Source organism: Rana temporaria, chromosome 6, assembly GCF_905171775.1.
Source record: "Rana temporaria chromosome 6, aRanTem1.1, whole genome shotgun sequence".
Lineage (NCBI taxonomy): Eukaryota > Metazoa > Chordata > Amphibia > Anura > Ranidae > Rana > Rana temporaria.
Genome location: NC_053494.1, coordinates 107,636,506 through 107,658,079, shown reverse-complemented (window position 1 = coordinate 107,658,079; position 21,574 = coordinate 107,636,506). Strand labels below are relative to the sequence as shown.

General features: G+C 45.5%; 1 protein-coding gene across 4 annotated transcripts in view; it reads left to right on the top strand.

Moving 5' to 3' along the window:
- Nucleotides 1-7,003: 7,003 nt before the first annotated feature.
- The window catches only part of NAB1 (NGFI-A binding protein 1), a 65,776-nt gene continuing 51,205 nt past the window's right edge, over nucleotides 7,004-21,574 (top strand). The window contains exons 1-2 of one of the 4 annotated variants that reach the window (XM_040357137.1): nucleotides 7,011-7,285; nucleotides 13,715-13,823. The gene's annotated coding sequence lies outside the window, so the exon portion shown is untranslated. Of the gene's footprint in view, nucleotides 7,286-13,714; nucleotides 13,824-21,574 lie in introns of all 4 variants that reach the window. The other 3 variants (XM_040357139.1, XM_040357138.1, XM_040357136.1) reach the window with 3 other exon arrangements.

The window sequence follows — 21,574 nt, the reverse complement described above, 5'->3', positions numbered from 1 at the left end:
GGACAGGGAGAGGAAAAAATAGAGGGGAGAGCGAAGGAGGAAAAAGGGGGGGGGGGGGGGGTGTGACGGTATTAGAATGATATCCCTGTCAAAGTCTTCCCTTCTTCCCATAAAGATAATCACCCAATATTCCACAAGGGGGAATATTCCTGGAGTCGCCCCAATAAGCCACACATGCCAAGCTTACTGCTGGAACAACACACTTTAATGGTTTTCTTCTCAGCTTTTTATACAGTCCAAGACATTCAAGCAACAATGAGATCTCCACTCCACCTAATCACACACTAAGGCTAATTACTAAAACATTCTAGACAGGTCGGCACCGACTGATAATTATCATGTCTAATCACTGCACATTCCTTAAACAGCATAACAACAAACCACCTTCACACACTTGAGTTTCCTAGGCAGACGTTTCATCTGCATCCAGTTTGACACCTCTGAGCATCACTAGGTTGTAGACAGCGTTATCACACAATTAAAGGCCTTTCAAAAGCTAGCCTTATTTAACATATGAACAGTCTTTACAGAGAGAGATGAGTCACACATGAAAACACCTGTTACCTCTAACCCACAGCATTAAAATAGCAGGGAGAGAATTAGACTGAAGCATATAGGCAAAAAGTCCTTCACAATGGCCCCCCTTTTTCTCCCTGCTCCGGCAAACCCGGTTGGACCTTCCCTGGTCCAGTAGGGTTGACCGGTTTAGAGCTTTTAGTCCGAGGTTAACTCCGTTTGGCGTAACTGACCTCCCTTGGCAACTGCTCCCGACTCAGGTATGCCACCGGGTCGTCAGATCACACGCCGGTCAGTCCCCAAGTCTTTGTGCGATCTGCAGAGTCACCAGAAGTCAGTGTGAAGACAGCGAATGGGTCTGTGTGCCGCCGTCTAGGTGTCCCGCTGTGGGAGGGGCAGGTTATGGCTCTGAAGTGACAATCACAGGAGATTCATAAAAAGAAAAAGTTATATTTGTTGAAATGCTGTAGCACTGGTGCTCAGAGTCCAGGGGGGGGGGATCAGTGCCCCATAGGGTCAGCCACCCTCTGCTCCCTCCGCAGCCGCCGGTTCTCCTCTTTGAGCTTCTCCAGCTCCATCTCCAGTTCATGGAGCCTGGGGGGGTCAGCCCGCTGTGACCTCAGGTGGTTGTTCTCCTCCTCCATGTGGCTTATGCACTCCTCCAGCTCTATGTACTCACGGATCAGATCCTGCTTGCTCATGTCCTGCAGGCTCTCCACGTGGTCCTTCATCATCAGGAACTGGGTGGTGTAAGGGGCCACTGGTGGGCCCTTGGCGAACATCTCGGCCCGCATCTGGGACGCCCGCTGCGACTCCCTCTCCTCCAGTCGCTTCTTCTCCTCCCAGGTCAGCTTGTTATACGGCTTCCAGGACCTCTTCTTCTTGGGGGGTAGCCGGCGGTGCCTCTTTCTGCCCAGCTCCCTCCAAGGCCCCTCCGGCTCATGGCTGTCACCCATGACCAGCTGACAATGGTGTTCCCTGTTGTCCGTAATAACAGATTGTACCGTGAGGACTTCGTAAAGGGTGTCCAATGGTTCTTCCTGACCCAGCTCCTGGGGATCCCAAGCCGAGTCTTCACAATGGGCTGCTGCTGGTGGGCGGTACCCAGGTTGAGACCAATTTGACCTGGTGTTGTCATTCATGGGGCAATTCTGCTTGAAGTGACCCAGCTGTTTGCACCGGAAGCAGCGTTGTTTGTTGTCCTCCTGGCGTGGATAGCGAGGGCTAGATGTCACCGGTCTGTTAGGAGGTTGGTATCTAGCGGCTGGTGGGTGTGAGGGCACCGTTGGTCGTGGAGGTTGTACCTGTGGTGTGACCTGGTTCGTCTTGCGAGTTTCCGCATATTCATCCGCCAACTTAGCGGCCTTTGGTAGAGTCATGGGCCTGCGATCTCTCACCCAGTCTTTGACGTCCGTCTGGATGTGATTGTAAAATTGCTCCAGGAGCATTAGTTGCAAAATGTCCTCTGCGGTGGTGGCCTGGCTGCTGTTAACCCAGTTAGAGGCCGACAGGGATAACTGGCATGCCCATTCCGCGTAAGAGTCTTTCGTGGTTTTGCGTGAGTCCCTGAACTTCTGTCGGTGGGACTCTGAAGTTACTGCCAGGGCTGTGGAGTCGGAGTCGAGGAGTCGGGGGAAATTTTGGGTACCTGGAGTCGGAGTCAGACTGAAAGCTGAAAATTGGTCTGGGCAGGAAGGGGGTTTAAGTGCCCAGTAATGAAGTGGTTAAGCTCTGCACCTGAAAAAGTTGCAGGTACTTCTCTAGCGCATTTGCACATTAGCACTTACACGGGTGTGAATAGGGCCTTTTGGGTGTTGAGCTTCATATGTTTTGCTCTGTGCAAAAATACATGTCTGCTGCTCGTGTTTGGGGTTCCATTAAAAATTTATGTCACAGCAAGTGTGATGCCCATCTTTTGCACATTTCAGGAGTACGCACAGAAACACATGCTGCTGCTCGTGCTCCCAGAATGCGCAGATGTGAGTGGAGCCTTAGGCCCCTTTCACACTGGGGCGGGAGGCGCGGTGGCGGTATAGCGGCGCTATACCGTCGGAATTGCCGTGGGATTCGGCCACTAGCGGTGCGGTATTAACTCCCGCTAGCGTCCGATAAAGGGTTAATACTACAGAAGCGCATTGTGGGCAGTATTACCGCGGTTTCCCATTGTTTTAAATGGAAAGGGGCTTTCACATTGAGAAGGCTGGGCAGGAGTTTTTTAGGCGCTATTTTTAGCGCTGTACCACCTGAAAAACTCCTCAGTGTGAAAGGGGCCTTAGGTTAATAATTAAATCTTCTTTCTCCAGTGTTTGGTGTTAGTTATTATCAGTGTATAGAGTGGGGGTGTCAGTGTATATAGAGGGGGGGGGGGTGTCAGTGTATATAGAGGGGGGGTGTCAGTGTATATAGAGTGGGGGGTGTCAGTGTATATAGAGGGGTGTCAGTGTATATAGAGGGGGTGTGTCAGTATATAGAGGGGGGGGTGTCAGTGTATATAGAGGGGGGTCAGTGTATATAGAGGGGGGTGTCAGTGTATATAGTGGGGGGTGTCAGTGTATATAAAGTGGGGGGTGTCAGTATATAGAGGGGGGGGGTGTCAGTGTATATAGAGGGGGTGTCAGTATATAGAGGGGGGGGTGTCAGTGTATATAGAGGGGGGGGTGTCAGTGTATATAGAGGGGGGGTGTCAGTGTATATAGAGGGGGGTGTCAGTGTATATAGAGGGGGGGGGTGTCAGTGTATATAGAGGGGGGTGTCAGTATATAGAGGGGGGGAGTCAGTGTATATAGAGGGGGGGGAGTCAGTGTATATAGAGGGGGGTGTCAGTGTATATAGAGGGGGGGTCAGTGTATATAGAGGGGGGGTGTCAGTATATAGAGGGGGGGGCAGTGTATATAGAGGGGGGGTGTCAGTGTATATAGAGGGGGTGTCAGTGTATATAGAGGGGGGGTGTCAGTGTATATAGAGGGGGGGTGTCAGTGTATATAGAGGGAGGTGTCAGTGTATATAGAGGGAGGTGTCAGTGTATATAGAGGGGGGTGTCAGTGTATATAGAGTGGGGGGTGTCAGTATATGGGGGGGGTGTCAGTATATAGGGGGGGTGTCAGTGTATATAGAGGGGGGTGTCAGTGTATATAGAGGGGGGGTCAGTGTATATAGAGGGGGGTGTCAGTATATAGAGGGGGGGGAGTCAGTGTATATAGAGGGGGGTGTCAGTGTATATAGAGGGGGGTGTCAGTGTGTATAGATGGGGGGTGTCAGTATATAGAGAGGGGGGTGTCAGTGTATATAGAGGGGGGGTGTCAGTGTATATAGAGGGGGGTGTCAGTGTATATAGAGGGGGGTGTCAGTGTATATAGAGGGGGGGGGTGTCAGTGTATATAGAGGGGGGTGTCAGTATATAGAGGGGGGGGAGTCAGTGTATATAGAGGGGGGGGGGGAGTCAGTGTATATAGAGGGGGGTGTCAGTGTATATAGAGGGGGGGTCAGTGTATATAGAGGGGGGGTGTCAGTATATAGAGGGGGGGTGTCAGTGTATATAGAGGGGGGGTGTCAGTGTATATAGAGGGGGTGTCAGTGTATATAGAGGGGGGGTGTCAGTGTATATAGAGGGGGGGGTGTCAGTGTATATAGAGGGAGGTGTCAGTGTATATAGAGGGGGGTGTCAGTGTATATAGTGGGGGGTGTCAGTATATAGGGGGGGGGTGTCAGTGTATAGGGGGGGTGTCAGTGTATATAGAGGGGGGTGTCAGTGTATATAGAGGGGGGTGTCAGTGTATATAGAGGGGGGGTCAGTGTATATAGAGGGGGGTGTCAGTATATAGAGGGGGGGGAGTCAGTGTATATAGAGGGGGGTGTCAGTGTATATAGAGGGGGGTGTCAGTGTATATAGAGGGGGGGGGGTCAGTGTATATAGATGGGGGTGTCAGTATATAGAGAGGGGGGTGTCAGTGTATATAGAGGGGGGGTGTCAGTATATAGGGGGGGGTGTCAGTGTATATAGAGGGGGGGTCAGTGTATATAGAGGGGGGGTCAGTGTATATAGAGGGAGGTGTCAGTGTATATAGAGGGGGGGGTGTCAGTGTATATAGAGGGGGGTGTCAGTATATAGAGGGGGGGTGTCAGTGTATATAGAGGGGGGTGTCAGTGTATATAGAGTGGGGGGTGTCAGTATATAGAGGGGGGGTGTCAGTGTATATAGAGTGGGGGGTGTCAGTATATAGAGGGGGCAGGGCTGGACTGGGACAAAAATTCGGCCCTGGACTTCATTCAGACCGGCCCACTTTAATTCAATAAAATGCTGCCCCCACCCCCCCGAAAAATCACGCCCACCAAAAGGCCCCTACATCCATTATTGTATATCACGAGAGGGTGAGAGAGAGGTGAATGAGAGAGAGGGAGGGTTGAGGGAAAGGGGGTGAGAGAGGGGGGTGAGTGTAAGAAAAAGAGAGTGAGTGTAAAAGAGAAGGGGTGAGTGTAGGACCCCTTTTTACACTGAGGTGTTTTTTAGGCACTTTTGGGCTAAAAATAGCGCCTGTAAAGCGACTGAAAAATGCTTCCGCTGCAGTCCCAGTGTGAAAGCCTGAGTGCTTTCACACTGGGGGGCTGCCAGGGCATTAGAAAAAGTCCTCCAAGCAGCATCTCTGTTTTAAAAAACGGCCCACTGAGCCATCGGCCCACCGGGAAACTCCCTGTAGTCCCTATGGCCAGTCCATCCCTGAGAGGGGGTGTCAGTGTATATAGAGGGGGGTGTCAGTGTATATAGAGTGGGGGGTGTCAGTATATGGGGGGGGGGGTGTCAGTATATAGGGGGTGTCAGTGTATATAGAGGGGGGGGTGTCAGTGTATATAGAGTGGGGGGTGTCAGTATATAGGGGGGGGTGTCAGTGTATATAGAGGGGGGTGTCAGTGTATATAGATGGGGGGTGTCAGTGAATATAGAGGGGGGGGTGTCAGTGTATATAGAGGGGGTGTGTCAGTATATAGGGGGGGGGTGTCAGTATATAGAGGGGGGTGTCAGTGTATATAGAGGGGGTGTCAGTGTATATAGAGGGGGGTGTCAGTGTATATAGAGTGGGGGGTGTCAGTGTATATAGAGGGGGGGTGTCAGTGTATATAGAGTGGGGGTGTCAGTGTATATAGAGGGGGGTGTCAGTGTATATAGAGTGGGGGGTGTCAGTGTATATAGAGGGGGGGTGTCAGTGTATATAGAGGGGGGGTCAGTGTATATAGAGGGGGGGTGTCAGTGTATATAGAGGGGGTGTCAGTGTATATATAGAGGGGGTGTCAGTGTATATAGAGGGGGGTGTCAGTGTATATAGAGGGGGGGGTGTCAGTGTATATAGAGGGGGGTGTCAGTGTATATAGAGGGGGGGTGTCAGTGTATATAGAGGGGGGGTGTCAGTGTATATAGAGGGGGGTGTCAGTGTATATAGAGGGGGGTGTCAGTGTATATAGAGGGGGGTGTCAGTGTATATAGAGGGGGGGTGTCAGTGTATATAGAGGGGGGGGTGTCAGTGTATATAGAGGGGGTGTCAGTGTATATAGAGGGGGGGTGTCAGTGTATATAGAGGGGGGTGTCAGTGTATATAGAGGGGGTGTGTCAGTATATAGAGGGGGGGTGTCAGTATATAGAGGGGGGGTGTCAGTGTATATAGAGGGGGGGTGTCAGTGTATATAGGGGGGTGTCAGTGTATAAGGGGGGGGGGGTGTCAGTGTATATAGAGGGGGGGTGTCAGTGTATATAGAGGGGGGTGTCAGTGTATATAGAGGGGGTGTGTCAGTATATAGAGGGGGGGTGTCAGTATATAGAGGGGGGGTGTCAGTGTATATAGAGGGGGGGTGTCAGTGTATATAGGGGGGTGTCAGTGTATAGGGGGGGGGGGGTGTCAGTGTATATAGAGGGGGGGTGTCAGTGTATATAGAGGGGGGGTGTCAGTGTATATAGAGGGGGGTGTCAGTGTATATAGAGGGGGTGTCAGTGTATATAGAGGGGGGGTGTCAGTGTATATAGAGGGGGGGTGTCAGTGTATATAGAGGGGGGGTGTCAGTGTATATAGAGGGGGGGTGTCAGTGTATATAGAGGGGGGTGTCAGTGTATATAGAGGGGGGGTGTCAGTGTATATAGAGGGGGGTGTCAGTGTATATAGAGGGGGGTGTCAGTGTATATAGAGGGGGGGTTGTCAGTATATAGAGGGGTGTACAGACAGTACAGAGCCGTGTATAGAATCCCTCTCACACCCCAGGCTGGATGATGATGGAAGTGGGAAGCTCTCCTCCCTCTTCTCCTCCCCTCACGCCTCTCCTCTCCTCTCAGGGACGGGGTCACAGGGAAGGATTCTTTCTCCTTCTCGTCTCTTTCCTCCCTCAGGAGGGAGATTCAGTATTTGCTATTCCATCCAGCTAGTACGATCCTGCCACCCACGCCCGAGCCGCCTCCCACGCCAGGATCTGCGTCACCGGCCCTGAGTGGGAGGCAGACAGACCGAGCTGTGCTGTGTAGCAAGAACGGAAGATCCCATTGTGTCCCCAAACACGGGGGGTGGTCGTGCTACGAACACACAGCCTCCAGCCAGAGGAAGGCGAACCGTAGAAGAATCACCCCCCTCCCCCTCATTGTATGATCCTAGCCTGAGCGCAGGGGCTGCTGTGCTACAAAGTATCTGCAAAGTATCCTGAGCTGAGATAGGAAGGGAAGGGACAGGTACCGCCTGAATGGGGCCACTGGGACTCTGCTGATTCCACCACAAGTTCAGGGCTGGTCTTCTGGAAAGTAAGTGAGATTTGGGGGACCTGGGGGGAGGGGACAGCAGAGACTTATGTCACCTGGACAAGTGACAGCAGAATATGGGACATTGGATTGATCAATAAATAATATTGATGAGGAACATGTAGCCTTCTGTGAGTCAGGGCAGCTTGTGTCTTCATTGTCAGCTCTTCCAATACACAGAACCCTGAGCACTTCTGTCACCCCAGGAGGGGGGTGGGGTACAGAGTCCAGTCCTTATCTCACCCCACCTAGAAGAACAGAGTGTGTGCAATCACTATACATTACACCCCTACTATCTCTTATTAAAGTTCAGTGTGTGCAATCAGTATGGAGTATACAGAGCACCCCCTTTATAAATACATTTATTATCTCACTTATTATAAGTACAGTGTATTAGTAGTCAGTACCCCCCTCTGCGAGATCTCCTATTATACGTAGAGCGCGTGCAATCAGTATAGAGAATACATTGTACCCCTGAGAGATCGAACTTATTAAAAGTACAGTGTGTGTGAGTGCAATCAGTAGACCAAACCCATTTATTATCTCATTTATTATTATAAGTACAGTGTGAGTGCAATCAGTATAGAGAATACATGCACCCCCAGATCTCATTTATTATTATAAGTACAGTGTGAGTGCAATCAGTATAGAGAATACATGCACCCCCAGATCTCATTTATTATAAGTACAGTGTGAGTGCAATCAGTATAGAGAATACATGCACCCCCAGATCTCATTTATTATAAGTACAGTGTGAGTGCAATCAGTATAGAGAATACATGCACCCCCAGATCTCATTTATTATAAGTACAGTGTGAGTGCAATCAGTATAGAGAATACAGTGCACCCCCAGATCTCATTTATTATAAGTACAGTGTGTGTGCAATCAGTATAGAGAATAAAGTGCACCCCCAGATCTCATTTATTATAAGTACAGTGGGAGTGCAATTAGTATAGAGAATAAAGTGCACCCCCAGATCTCATTTATTATAAGTACAGTATGAGTGCAATCAGTATAAATACAGTGCACCCCCAGATCTCATTTATTATAAGTACAGTGTGTGTGCAGTCAGTATAGAGAATACAGTGCACCCCCAGATCTCATTTATTATAAGTACAGTGTGAGTGCAATTAGTATAGAGAATAAAGTGCACCCCCAGATCTCATTTATTATAAGTACAGTATGAGTGCAATCAGTATAAATACAGTGCACCCCCAGATCTCATTTATTATAAGTACAGTATGAGTGCAATCAGTATAAATACAGTGCACCCCCAGATCTCATTTATTATAAGTACAGTGTGTGTGCAATCAGTATAGAGAATACAGTGCACCCCCAGATCTCATTTATTATAAGTACAGTGTGAGTGCAATCAGTATAGAGAATACAGTGCACCCCCAGATCTCATTTATTATAAGTACAGTATGAGTGCAATCAGTATAGAGAATACAGTGCACCCCCAGATCTCATTTATTATAAGTACAGTGGTTGTGCAATCAGTATAGAGAATACAGTGCACCCCCAGATCTCATTTATTATAAGTACAGTATGAGTGCAATCAGTATAGAGAATACAGTGCACCCCCAGATCTCATTTATTATAAGTACAGTGGGAGTGCAATCAGTATAGACAATACAGTACACCCCAGATCTCATTTATTATAAGTACAATGTGAGTGCAATCAGTATAGACAATACAGTGCACCCCCAGATCTCATTTATTATAAGTACAGTGTGAGTGCAATCAGTATAGAGATTACAGTGCACCCCCAGATCTCATTTATTATAAGTACAATGTGAGTGCAATCAGTATAGAGCAGGGATGTCAAACTCAGTTTCATTGTGGGCCGCATCCGCATTATGATTGCCCTCAAAAGGGCCGGTTGTATCTGTAAGATTAGATGTCCAGCGCATCCCCTCCCCTTTACATTAGATGTCAGGAGCCCCCCCACCATCAGAAGTTGAGTCCCCCGCTCTCCCTTACATCACAGTGCACCCCCCTTTTTTTTATACTGCTGCTGGGAAGAAGCTGGATGCGTTGTTTGATAGCAGAAAGTTATGCCCCGTACACACCATCACTTTATGTGATGAAAAAAAATGACGTTTTTAAAAACGTCACTTTAATTGACCGTGTGTGGGGGAAAACGTCGTTTTTTGTCTTCTAAAAAACGACCAAAAAAAATTGAAGCATGCTTCAATTTTATGTGTCGTTTTTCAAAACGTCAACTTTTACTTCACAGAAATTGACCGTGTAGCAAAAACGTTGTTTAAAACGACGTTTTTTCACCCGCGCATGCCCAGAAGCTACTTATGAAGCGAGCTTCAATGGAAAAACGTGGTGAACGTAACCTCGCTTTGCTAGAACATTGTGAGAAAAACGATGGTGTGTAGGCAACTTCGTCTTCGAAAATTGAAGTTTCAAAAACGTCGTTTTTTACTTCACAGAAAATGTCGTTTTTTTTCATCACATAAAGTGATGGTGTGTATGCGGCATTAGGGTCTGGAGTAGGACCGGAGGAGGGCTGGAGCTCTGGAAGCACAGGTGTTTACACCTGTGGTATAGAGAATACAGTGCACCCCCTAGATCTCATTTATTATAAGTACAGTGTGTGTGAAAATAGTATAGAAAATACAGTTCACCCCCCAGATCTCATTTATTATAAGTACAATATGTGCGCAATCAGTATAGACAATACAGTGCACCCCCAGATATCATTAATTGTAAGTACAGTGTGAGTGCAATCAGTATAGAGAATAAAGTGCACCCCCCAGATATCATTTATTATAAGTACAATGTGTGTGCAATCAGTATAGACAATACAGTGCACCCCAAATATCATTAATTGTAAGTACAGTGTGAGTGCACCTCCCAGATCTCATTTATAATAAGTACAGTGTGAGTGCTATTACTATAGAGCAAGGGTAGGCAACCTGGGGCCCTCTAGCTGTTGCAGAACTACAAGTCCCATCATGCATCTGGGAGTAATTGTAACTGCCAGCCTTACAATGCCTCATGGTAAATGTAGTTCCACAACAGTTGGAGGGCCCCAGGTTGCCTACTCCTGGTATAGAGTATACAGTGCACCCCCCAAATCTCATTTATTATAAGTACAGTGTGTGTGCAGTCAGTATAGAGAATACAGTGCACCCCCCAGATCTCATTTATTATAAGTACAGTGTGAGTGCAATCAGTATAGAGAATACAGTGCACCCCCCAGATCTCATTTATTATAAGTACAGTGTGTGTGCAATCAGTATAGAGTGCACCCCTCTGTGAGATTATTATACAGGATTTGTAGCCCCAACAGTTTACGCAACGCTTTACAATATAAAAGGGAGACAATAAAGTTATAATACAATAAAATACGAGAGGATTAAGAGGGACCTGCTCAGGAGAGCTTACAATCTGATATATCTCACTTAATACATAGCTCCCAACTGTCCCTGATTTCAAAGGGACTGTCCCTGAGTTGGAACAAAGTCCCTCTGTCCCTCTTTCCCCCTCATTTGTCCCTCATTTTGGTCTGATCTATAAAAATGCACGTTATCTTTCAAATAGTGTCTTCCAGTGCTAAACCTTTAATGCAATTTCTAGGTTGCTGCATTTTTTTATTTAAAAAGCCAATATAAAGGAATAGTTACATAGTAGGTGAGGTTGAAAAAAGACACAAGTCCAACCTATGTATGTGATATATAGGTCAGTAGTACCTTGTATCTCCCTGTATGTTGTGGTTGTTCAGGTGCTTATCTAATCGTTTTTTTAAACTACCGATGCCCCCTGCTGAGACCACTGCCCGTGGAACGGGAATTCCACATCCTTGCCGCTCTTACAGTAAAGAACCCTCTACATAGTTTAAGATTAAACCTCTTTTCTTCAAATTTAAATGAGTGGCCACGTGTCTTGTTAAACTCACTTCCTCGAAAAAGTATTATCCCCATTGTGGGGTCACCAGTACGGTATTTGTAAATTGAAATCATATTTCCTCTCAAGCGTCTCTTCTCCAGAGAGAATAAGTTCAGTGCTCGTAACCTTTCTTCATAACTAATATCCTCCAGTCCCTTTTTTCGTTTTGTTGCCCTTCTTTGTACTCGCTCCATTTCCAGGGCATTCTTCCTGCCATGCATTTGCCCACCCCATTAATTTGTTTGGATCTTCTTGCAAGGTTTCCACAACCTGCGGAGAAGTTATTGCCCTGCTAAGCTTAGTAGCATCCGCAAATACAGAGATTGAACTGTTTATCCCATCCTCCAGTTAGTTTATGAACAAATTAAATAGGATTGGTCCCAGTACAGAACCCCACTACCCACCCCTGACCATTCCGAGTACTCCCCATTTATCACCACCCTCTGAGCTCGCCCTTGTATCCAGTTTTCAATCCATGTACTCACCCTATGGTCCATGCCAACAGACTTTATTTTGTACAGTAAACGTTTATGGGGAACTGTGTCAAATGCTTTTGCAAAATCCAGATACACCACGTCTACAGGCCTTTCTTTAGCTAGATGGCAGCTCACCTCCTCATAGAAGGTTAAAGATTGGTTTGGCAAGAACGATTCTTCATGAATCCATGCTGATTACAGCGAATGATACTGTTCTCATTACTAAAATCTTGTATATACGCCCTTATCATCCCCTCCAAGAGCTTGCATACTATTGATGTTAGGCTAACTGGTCTGTAATTCCCAGGGATGTATTTTGGGACCTTTATAAATATTGGTGCTACATTGGCTTTTCTCCACTCAGCTGGTACCATTCCAGTCAGTAGACTGTCAGTAAAAATTAGGAACAATGGTCTGGCAATTACTTGACTGAGTTCCCTAAGTACCCTCGGTGTAACCATCTGGTCCCGGTGATTTATTAATGTTAAGTTTCCCAAGTCTAATTTGAATTCTGTCCTCTGTTAACCATGGAGGTGCTTCCTGTGATGTGTCATGACTCATGAGGATAGACACTGCAGTTTTGGTTACTGAAGCCCCCCGATTCCCTCGCGAAGACTGAGCATAAGAATAAATTCAATACCTTCGCCAACTCCCCATCCTTTGTAACTAGTTCTTCTTTATTTTTTATGGGGCCAATATGGTCTGTCCTCCCTCTTTTACTGTTTACATAATTAAAGGGGCGTGGCAGGGGGGCATTTCCTATGCCTACATTATTTTTACTACTAGGTGTCCCTCGTTCCCATCTCAGAAAGTTGGGAGGTATACTTAAAGCGGGGGTTCACCCAAATTTTTTTTTAAATTACATCTAGCAGAGCCAGCATACTACGGACATTACATTTCGGCAGGTCATTTTTTTGTTTTCTCGGTACATACCTTTATATCCTGATGTTGTCAAGGGCTTCCGTGTTCCGATGACTGCAGGACTGGGCGTTCCTATCCTTCCGTTCGATGATTGACGTCTTGTGAAACAGGTGACCTGTCGCACAACGCGCGTCACCAGATGTCTGGAAATAGCTGAGCTGCGAGTCGGCACTATACGGCGCCTGCGCAGTCAGCTCTACACGGCAGGCGCAGGCGCCGTATAGTGCCGACTAGCAGCTCGGCTATTTCCGGAAATCTGGTGACGCGCGTTGTGCGACAGGTCACCTGTTTCACAAGACGTCAATCATTGAACTGAAGGATAGGAACGCCCAGTCCCGCAGTCATCGGAACCCTGAGGCTGGGATAGGAACGCCCAGTCCCGAAGTCATCAGAACGCGGAAGCCCTGGACAAAATCCGGATATAAAGGTAAGTACAGAGAAAAAAAATAAATAAAATAAAGCGCATCACCAGTTTTCCGTAAATAGCCGACATGCGAGTCGGCGCTATACGGCGCCTGCGCCCGCCGTGTAGAGCTGACTGCGCAGGCGCCATATCGAGCCGACTCGCAGGTTGGCTATTTACGGAAAACTGGTGACGCGCTTTATGCGCCATGGGAAGATTTTCACCAGAAGTCAATCAGCTAAGCTTTCAATAGGAACGCCCAGTCCCGTGGGAATCAGAACAATAACAATTAAACGGTATGTACGGAGAAAAAAAAAAAATACCAGCATACTTTACATGTCGTTAGTATGCTGGATGTAATGTTAGAATTTTTTTTAGGGTGAACCCCCGCTTTAATAGAAGTACAGTATGTGTGTGTGTATTCACTATGGAGTATACCATGCACCCCCCTAGAGCTACGTATTACAAGTACAGTGTGAAGAATATAGTCCACCTCCTGTGAGATCTCACTTATCATAATTAGTGTATGTGCAATCAGTATAGAGCAGCCTTTGACAATCGGGGTGTCTAGGCAACCTGGAAGTGCCTTCAGGTTTCCTCAGGGGTGCCTTGGCAAAATGCCTTAAAAAATTTGCCCAAAAATTGTATACAAACCAGTAGGTGAACCACCCTGACTTTTAGTTGCACAAAGCCATGTATTCTCATTGTAGACCATTACAACCTTTCAGCCGCCAGCGTCCGAACATTTGGCTCCCGCTGCTGTCTCAGCCAATGATGAGGGAGAGTCCCGGGAAAGTCGAGGCTATCACGAACATCGCTGGATTGGAGGGAGCTCAGGTAATGATTGGGGGGAGGGGGGGGGGTGCTGCACACAGAAGGTTATTTACCTTCTTGCATTGAATGCGTGGAGGCTTCAAGACTGTTATTCTGGTCCTCTTTGCTGACTAGCAAGTCAGTGATTTCACTTACTGCACGTTTTTACCAGTGGAGTCCTTCACTGGGTGGTAAAGTCAGCATGAGAATAACAGTCCCTGTTTTCACCTTTACAAATACAGTGATATCTCGGTTCACATTTGGCACCTTTCAGGGGGGAATTTTCTCCCACTTCCGGGCATAGATTGCCGCAGTATCTGCTGCATCCTGCGCCAAATCCGACGCCTCCTCCGACCCCGTCCCCTCCGCTGTCTTCTGGGAGACACACAGATAGGTCACAGGTAGATCCCAGAAAACAGCAGGGACCAGTGGGATTGCACAGCTTGACTCTCGCATGCACAGTAAGAAACCAGGAAGTGAAGCCGCAAAGGCTTCACTTCCTGATTCCTTTACCGAAGATGGCGGCGCCTCTACCCGAGAGCCGAGGGACAGATCCGACATCGCGGCACCCGAAGTAGCTGCACTATTTTGTCACTGCTGATTAAAAAAAAAAAAAACTATAGCTCCTCTTTAATCTTTGTTTGAAACAATTCCAAACCCCAATTTAATTCGGACCTTCAGTAATTTTATCAACTTTCCATCTATTAAATCTTCTTCCCTTGTTGTTTTAACTTTGGATAGTAAAACATTTTTTTTTTGCCAGTAAATACCTTATACAGCCCACTTCCTTTTTCTTGTCTGGTAAAAAGCCTAGGCTTATGACATCATGCACAGCTCTCTCTCACTTGAGAGTTTGCCAGGAAGGGAGGGGGGTGAGTCAGAAGAGGGCCAATGAGAGCTGCAGAACTGTCTGTGTAAGTCCAGGAAGTGAACAGGCAGCAGCTTTAGCTGCCCACATTTAAAATGGATGCAGCCAGACTCAGTGGAGGGAGATTTCTGCAGCATATTTACCAAGTACAGATTCACAGTATATATAAAATAATATGCAAAGTGGTTGGAGGGAAGCTTCAGAATGGCAAAGATGTTTTTATTACAAATTCTGTGAGCAGACTGCAGTTCCTCTTTAAATGACTAATCTAGGGGCCAGAAAACAGCACTTTGCATCCAGGAAAAGGATCATCTGAGGGAATGATAAAGTTGTAGAATTCATATGAACTGTTTTTTCATGATTCCACGCTCATGGTAGTCAGGGGGCAGAAACCCATATCTGAGTGGACAGGTTATCCTAAAGCCCCATACACACTATCAGTTTTCCTGCAGCTTTTTCTCTTCAGGTTTACCAAAACCATCTAATATGAGGTCAACCCGATCATTTTTCGGGTTGTAAAAAACAATGTTTTTTAAAAATGTCATTTTAAACGATCGTGTGTGAGCTTTAGAGCATTTTTCGGGTTCTGAAAAACAGCCAATTTTTTTTTCAAACATGCTCTATTTTTTAACGACGTTTTAAACTATGTAGTTTTTCGAGTTGTAAAAAACGGTCGTGTGTGGGCTTTAACGACGTGAAAAATCCGCGCATGCTCAGAAGCAAGTTATGAGACGGGAGCGCTCGTTCTGGTAAAACTAGCGTTCGTAAAGGAGTAAGCACATTCATCACGCTGTAACAGACAGAAAAGAGCAAAATGTCTTTTACTAACACGGAATCAGCTAAAGCAGCCCCAGGGGTGGCGTCATCCGAATGGAACTTCCCATTTATAGTGCCGTCGTACGTGTTGTACGTCACCGCGCTTTGCTAGAGCATTTTTTTTTAACGATCGTGTGTAGGCAAGGCCGTTTTAATGATGAAGTTGAAAAAAACATTGTTTTTTCTAGAGCCTGAAAAACATATTTTTTTAGAACCCGAAAAATGATCGTGTGTACACGGCATAATGCCGCGTACACACGATCATTTTTCGGCATGAAAAAAAACGAAGTTTTTCAGCATGTAGAAAAAATATGTTTTTCCAGCTTCATCATTAAAACGACGTTGCCCACACACCATCATTTAAAAAAAATGCTCTAGCAAAACGCGGTGACGTACAACACGTACGACGGCACTATAAAGGGGAAGTTCCATGCGGATGTCGCCACCCTTGGGGCTGCTTTAGCTCAGGGTTTGACAAATTTGCTTGGAATCTAGGAGCCAGCCAATCAACAGTGTTAACAGGAAATCCCTCCTGCCATGACATTGTATTCTCCTGGTAGGGGGGGCGATGGGGTCGGGAGAAGTCATCCTCACCAGGAGAAGACAGTGATTATTGCTAGCGGCTATAGCAGCCCCCAGCAATGATCACAAGTAAATCCGGCATTGAACGATCCACTTATGGTAAGGAATATACAAACCCAGCTGCTGACCACCAAACTGTAATCCACATATTTAAACCTGAAGGGTCTGGTGTGTATTTTTGGGTTATTTTGGTTCTGGGTTCCCCTTAATATTCATACCAGACCCAAAGAGCCTGGTAACGGACTGGGGACGGACCCCTGCCGTTTTTTTCAATGACTTTGATCTGTATTGCCGGGATCCGAAAATTCATGAATAGCAGCGAATAGTTTTAAATGACTATTTTTTCTTTAGAAATTACACTTTGTGCAGGGACAGTTCTAAACATGGGAAACATGCACTACTTTACAGGCATACTATAGACACCCCCCAGGTACGAAATTTAAAGGAATATTTCACTTTTATTGTGATTATTAAAATCACTGCTCCCGAAAAAACTTCAGTTTTTATAAAACTTTTTTTGCATTGATACATGTCCCCTGGGGCAGGAACCGGGTCCCCAAACACTTTTTATGACAATAACTTGCATATAAACCTTTAAAATTAGCACTTTAGATTTCTCCCATAGACTTTTAAAGGGTGTTCCGCGGCTTTTCGAATTTTCCGCAAACACCCCAAATTGTACGCTGTTCGCCGAACGGGCGAACAGCCAATGTTCGAGTCAAACTCCTGTTTGACTCGGACATAAAGCTCATCCCTAATAGTAGCTAATCAGCTTCTAACTTCAGCTTGTATATGCTTATGATTTGTTAATGTGAACAGGAAGCTACTCTGGGGACGGGATATTTTATAATTTTTATAATTTTTATAATTTTTTTTCCTGTATGCCATCCCTGCCTTGGTCTCTAGTCCTAGTTTAATATGTTTTGATGGGAGAATAGCCCCTTTGCTATAAGCATTGTGCTGGAGATAATCTCAGAAAGTTTTTCAAGGTTAGAAAAGATAAAGTGGTAGCTCATTGCTGGGGTGCCCCCCCCCCAAAGTGACAGACTGTTGTCCTAAATTCTTACCGTTAGTACGCTCCTTCAGGCCCGGTTCACACTGCTGCGATGCCAGACATCGCATGTGATTTGCAGTGCACTGCAGTTCACAACATATGCAATGTCTGTACGGTGCAATTTTAGCCATACAGATGGTATGGATGATATCGCACCGCATTCGGTCCAAACACGCACAGGACCCTTTTTTTTGTTCGGACCAGAATCGAATCGCATGGGTGTTCACACCTATGTGATCCGATTCATGTCCGAACTGTCAGTTCGCAGTGCGATATGTGAGCTGAACTGGGGGTGTCGTTAACATTGTATGACACTCCCCAGCAGTTTGCATATGGCAGTGTGAACTGCCGTGCGAGTCAGGTGCAATGCGGAAACCCGCAGGGGATTCGCAGGGTTCTCGCATCGCACCAGTGTGAACCGGGCCTTATACAATTGTTTTCCAATTTTCGGCCAACAAATGTTGTCAGGCTTGTAAATTTTTGGCGGAGAACAGTTTGACGTCAAATTTTCGTATGTTCAGTACACAAATCCGTCACACAAAAGTTGAAAATACAAACACGCATGCTCGGAATCAGTGCTCACTAAACACAAAATTAACAGAAGGGGCCCCAAGGGTGGCGCTGAAGAGCTGAAATTCCTTGTAGTACTTTACTACGTCTGTGTTTGTGGCACGACAATTGTGTAACGTTAGCATGCAAGACAAGATCCTGGCACATTCCCTTTTGACAAAAATCAGACGCTGGGTTGGCCAACAATCATACCGTGTGTACGAGGCTTAATTTCAGCTTGTTCAATTAAGCTTTGACCAAAACTGGAAGCTGAAGGTTTCTTTGAAGAACTGCACCAGATTTTGCACTCTCCAGTTTAAGTAAAGCAACCCCACTGTTTTCTTTCAGGGCTATCAGCCAGGTTTAAATTTTACACAATTTAAAGAGGAAGTAAACCCTCTGTAATATATTTTTTTTAAATACACCTGCAAGAGAAAGGCATAATGAGCTAGTGTGCACAGCATACTACCTCATTATGTGTCACTTACCTGAGAACTGAAGTCCACCTCGGTCCCGTCCACCACCGCAGCCATGTCCCCTGGAGCTTCTTCCTTGTTTTCGTCGCTCCGGCGATGTGATTGGCCTCGAGCGGTGATGATGTCACTCCTGCGCATGCGTTCGGGACCGGCAGATCCCCGCGCATGCGCGAAAACACAGCATTAACCCTGTGTAGGTTAAGAAGATATTTCTTGCACCTACAGGTAAGCCTTAATCTAGGCTTACCTGTAGGTGCAAATTGTAACAGTGGGTTTACAACCACTTCAAAGGGCAGGTATTCTAAAAGCGGGTTAGAATTAGGAGTGGGTACGATTTGCCATAATTAGGGTGAGGTCTGTTGTGATTTAGGTTTTTGAAAGAGCTATGTATTTAACCACATCCCATCCCGCCCATGTACATATGACATCCACAGGAGAGATCTCCCTTCCTGGGTGGACATCATATGACGTCCTAGGATTCCCGGCCGAATAGGGGGCGCGTGCATGGCGCATCGCTCGGGACCCGGTGCGTGTGCACAGAGGCCACGATGTCCTTAGAGTACCAGTAATTGCCCGTGATCACAGCAGGACCGTGGATCTGTGTGTGTAAACAGAGACCGATGTGTGTTCCCAGTACAGTACAAAGGAACACAGATCGGTCTCCTCTCCTTGTGAATCCCCGCCCCCTACAGTTAGAATCACTCCCTAGGGAACATATTTAACCCCTTGATCGCCCCCTAGTGTTAACCCCTTCCTTGCCAGTCACATTTACACAGTTAATCAGTGCAGTTTTATAGCACTGATCGCTATATAAATGTGAATGGTCCCAAAAATGTGTAAAAAGTGTCCAATATGTCCGTCGCAATGTCACGGTCACAATGAAAATCGCAGATCGCCGTCATTACTAGTAAAAAATTAAAATGCCATAAATGTATCCCCTATTTTGTAGACGCTATAACTTTTGTGCAAACCAATAAATACATGCTTATTGTGATTTTTTTTTTTACCCAAACAAATATGCAGAAGAATACATCTCAGCATAAACTGAGGAAAAAAAAAAAATATTTATTAAATCAAAGAGTAAAAGATGTTGTTTTTTTTTTCTAAATTGTCGCTCTTCTTTTCTTTATAACGTAAAAAATTAAAACCGCAGAGGTGATCAAATACCACCAAACGAAAGCCCTATTTGTGGGGAAAAAAATGATTTCATTTGGGTACAGTGTTGCGTGACTGCGCAATTGTCATTCAAAGTGCGACAGCGCTGAAAACTAAAAATTGGGCTGGGCAGGAAGGGGGTGAAAATGCCCTGTATGGAAGTGGTTAATATACAGCAGTCTATTGGGGTGATTTACTTAAGGCTTAGTAAATGAGGGGAAGCGCTGCTGACTTCCATCATCCAATCATGAGCAAGCAAAAATGCTGTTTCTTTTTTCATTTTCCTTGATTGGGTAGTCCTTGCAAAGTGAAGCTTTGCCTTATTTACTAAGCTCTGGAACAACTACACTTGCAAAGTGCACAATATATTTGCCTTTAGTAAATCAACCACTTTGTTTTTCACTATGTACTATATGTTAATATAAGTCAGCAGAAAATTCACAGAATTGAAGGGCTGTAATAAAGAATAATACATGTATACCATAAGAGAAAAAGTAAAATAAGTGCAAGGGACTTGAAGCAGCATATTCATTAGGCCTTTTTTTGCAGCATCATGCCACATAACAGTCAAACTTCCTCTGACACATTTTATATATATTTATGTGTGCTTAGTCATAAAGACTTCACAGCAGTCAAAAATGTGTTGACTAATTTTGTATGGCAGCTCATATGCCTCGTACACACGATCAGTTTTCCTGACAGGAAAAGTGCGATGTGAGGTTTTTGTCAGGAAAACCGACCGTGTGTATGCTCCATCACACTTGTTCTGTCAGTTTTCCTGCCAAGAAAAGATTAATGCCGCGTACACACCATCACTTTATGTGATGAAAAAAAAACGACGTTTTAAAAAACTTCACTTTAATTGACCGTGTGTGGGGGAAAACGTTGTTTTATGTCTTGTGAAAAACGTAAAAAAAAAATTGAAGCATGCTTCAATTTTATGTGTCGTTTTTCAAAACGTCGTATTTTACTTCACAGAAATTGACCGTGTGTAGCAAAAAACGACGTTTAAAACGACGTTTTTACACCCGCGCATGCCCAGAAGCTAGTTATGAAGCGAGCTTCAATGGAAAAACGTGGTGAACGTAACCTCGCTTTGCTAGAGCATTGTGAAAAAACGATGGTGTGTAGGCAACTTCATCTTTGAAAATTGAAGTTTCAAAAACGTCGTTTTTTACTTCACAGAAAATGTCGTTTTTTTTCATCACATAAAGTGATGGTGTGTATGCGGCATAAGAGCAGGATCTCAATTTTCGTGACAGGTAAAATTCCTATTGCAAAGTCGTCTGTATGCAATTACAATGTGCCAAAAAAACGTGCATGCTCAGAATTAAGCAGAAGAGCCAAACTGCCTAATAAACTTCATTAGTTTAATGTTGTACGTCACCGCGTTCTTGACGTTCGGAATTTCAGCCAAGATTTGAGTGACCACGTGTGTATGCAAGACAAATTTCAGCCGTTTTCCTGCTGAGAAAAAAACATGTTTTTCCTGTCGGAAAAACTGATCGTGTGTATGAGGCAATAGGGGTTTCATCACCTTATAAATTTTGTATACCCTCCTGATTAGCATCATCGTTGTACCACAATATATATCGGATGGCAATGTAGAGTATCATATGGTTTGTTGCGCTGCGGTAACAAATTACTTTTGAGTAATAAAGTATGCTCTAATGTCCTTATATTTCCAAAATCATTTATCTTTTTGTTGTCTTTAGAAAAAAGTAAATTGGAAGTAATACCTGTTGTGTAGAGGCTGGGGTTTATGACACACTATCATCTGCAGGTTTCTTGGAGGTATATTGAGCATATGATCCCCATTACAACTGGGATAAATACCACAAAATATACGCCACACAAATATAATGCAATAATACAAGGCTGCACATTGCATTCCAGTCACATACAGTAAGTTCAAGCTATATTGAACAAGACGCTCTACTCGCTCCTTTTCTGATGCAGTTTACCCTCTATTGGCTCTAAATTGTAGAATAAAAGATGTCTGCTTCTGTCATGTGGGATTGGCCATACATTCTTGCTGAAATGGGCGAATATCAATCCATCTATGGCTAGCTTGAGGGCCTGTATCAATGGGTTTTGTTTACTTCAAGCAGATTTTGCATTTCCATCCAAGTCTATTAGGTTGCAAACCCTGCTTGAAGTGGGCAAAATGCGTGTCAGAAGGAGGGGAACTTAGACCCCTTTCACGCGGGGGTGGCGCCGTCGTTTTTACGGACGTATTCGACCACATCTGAAGGCTGGCCAAAGATGCTTTGTT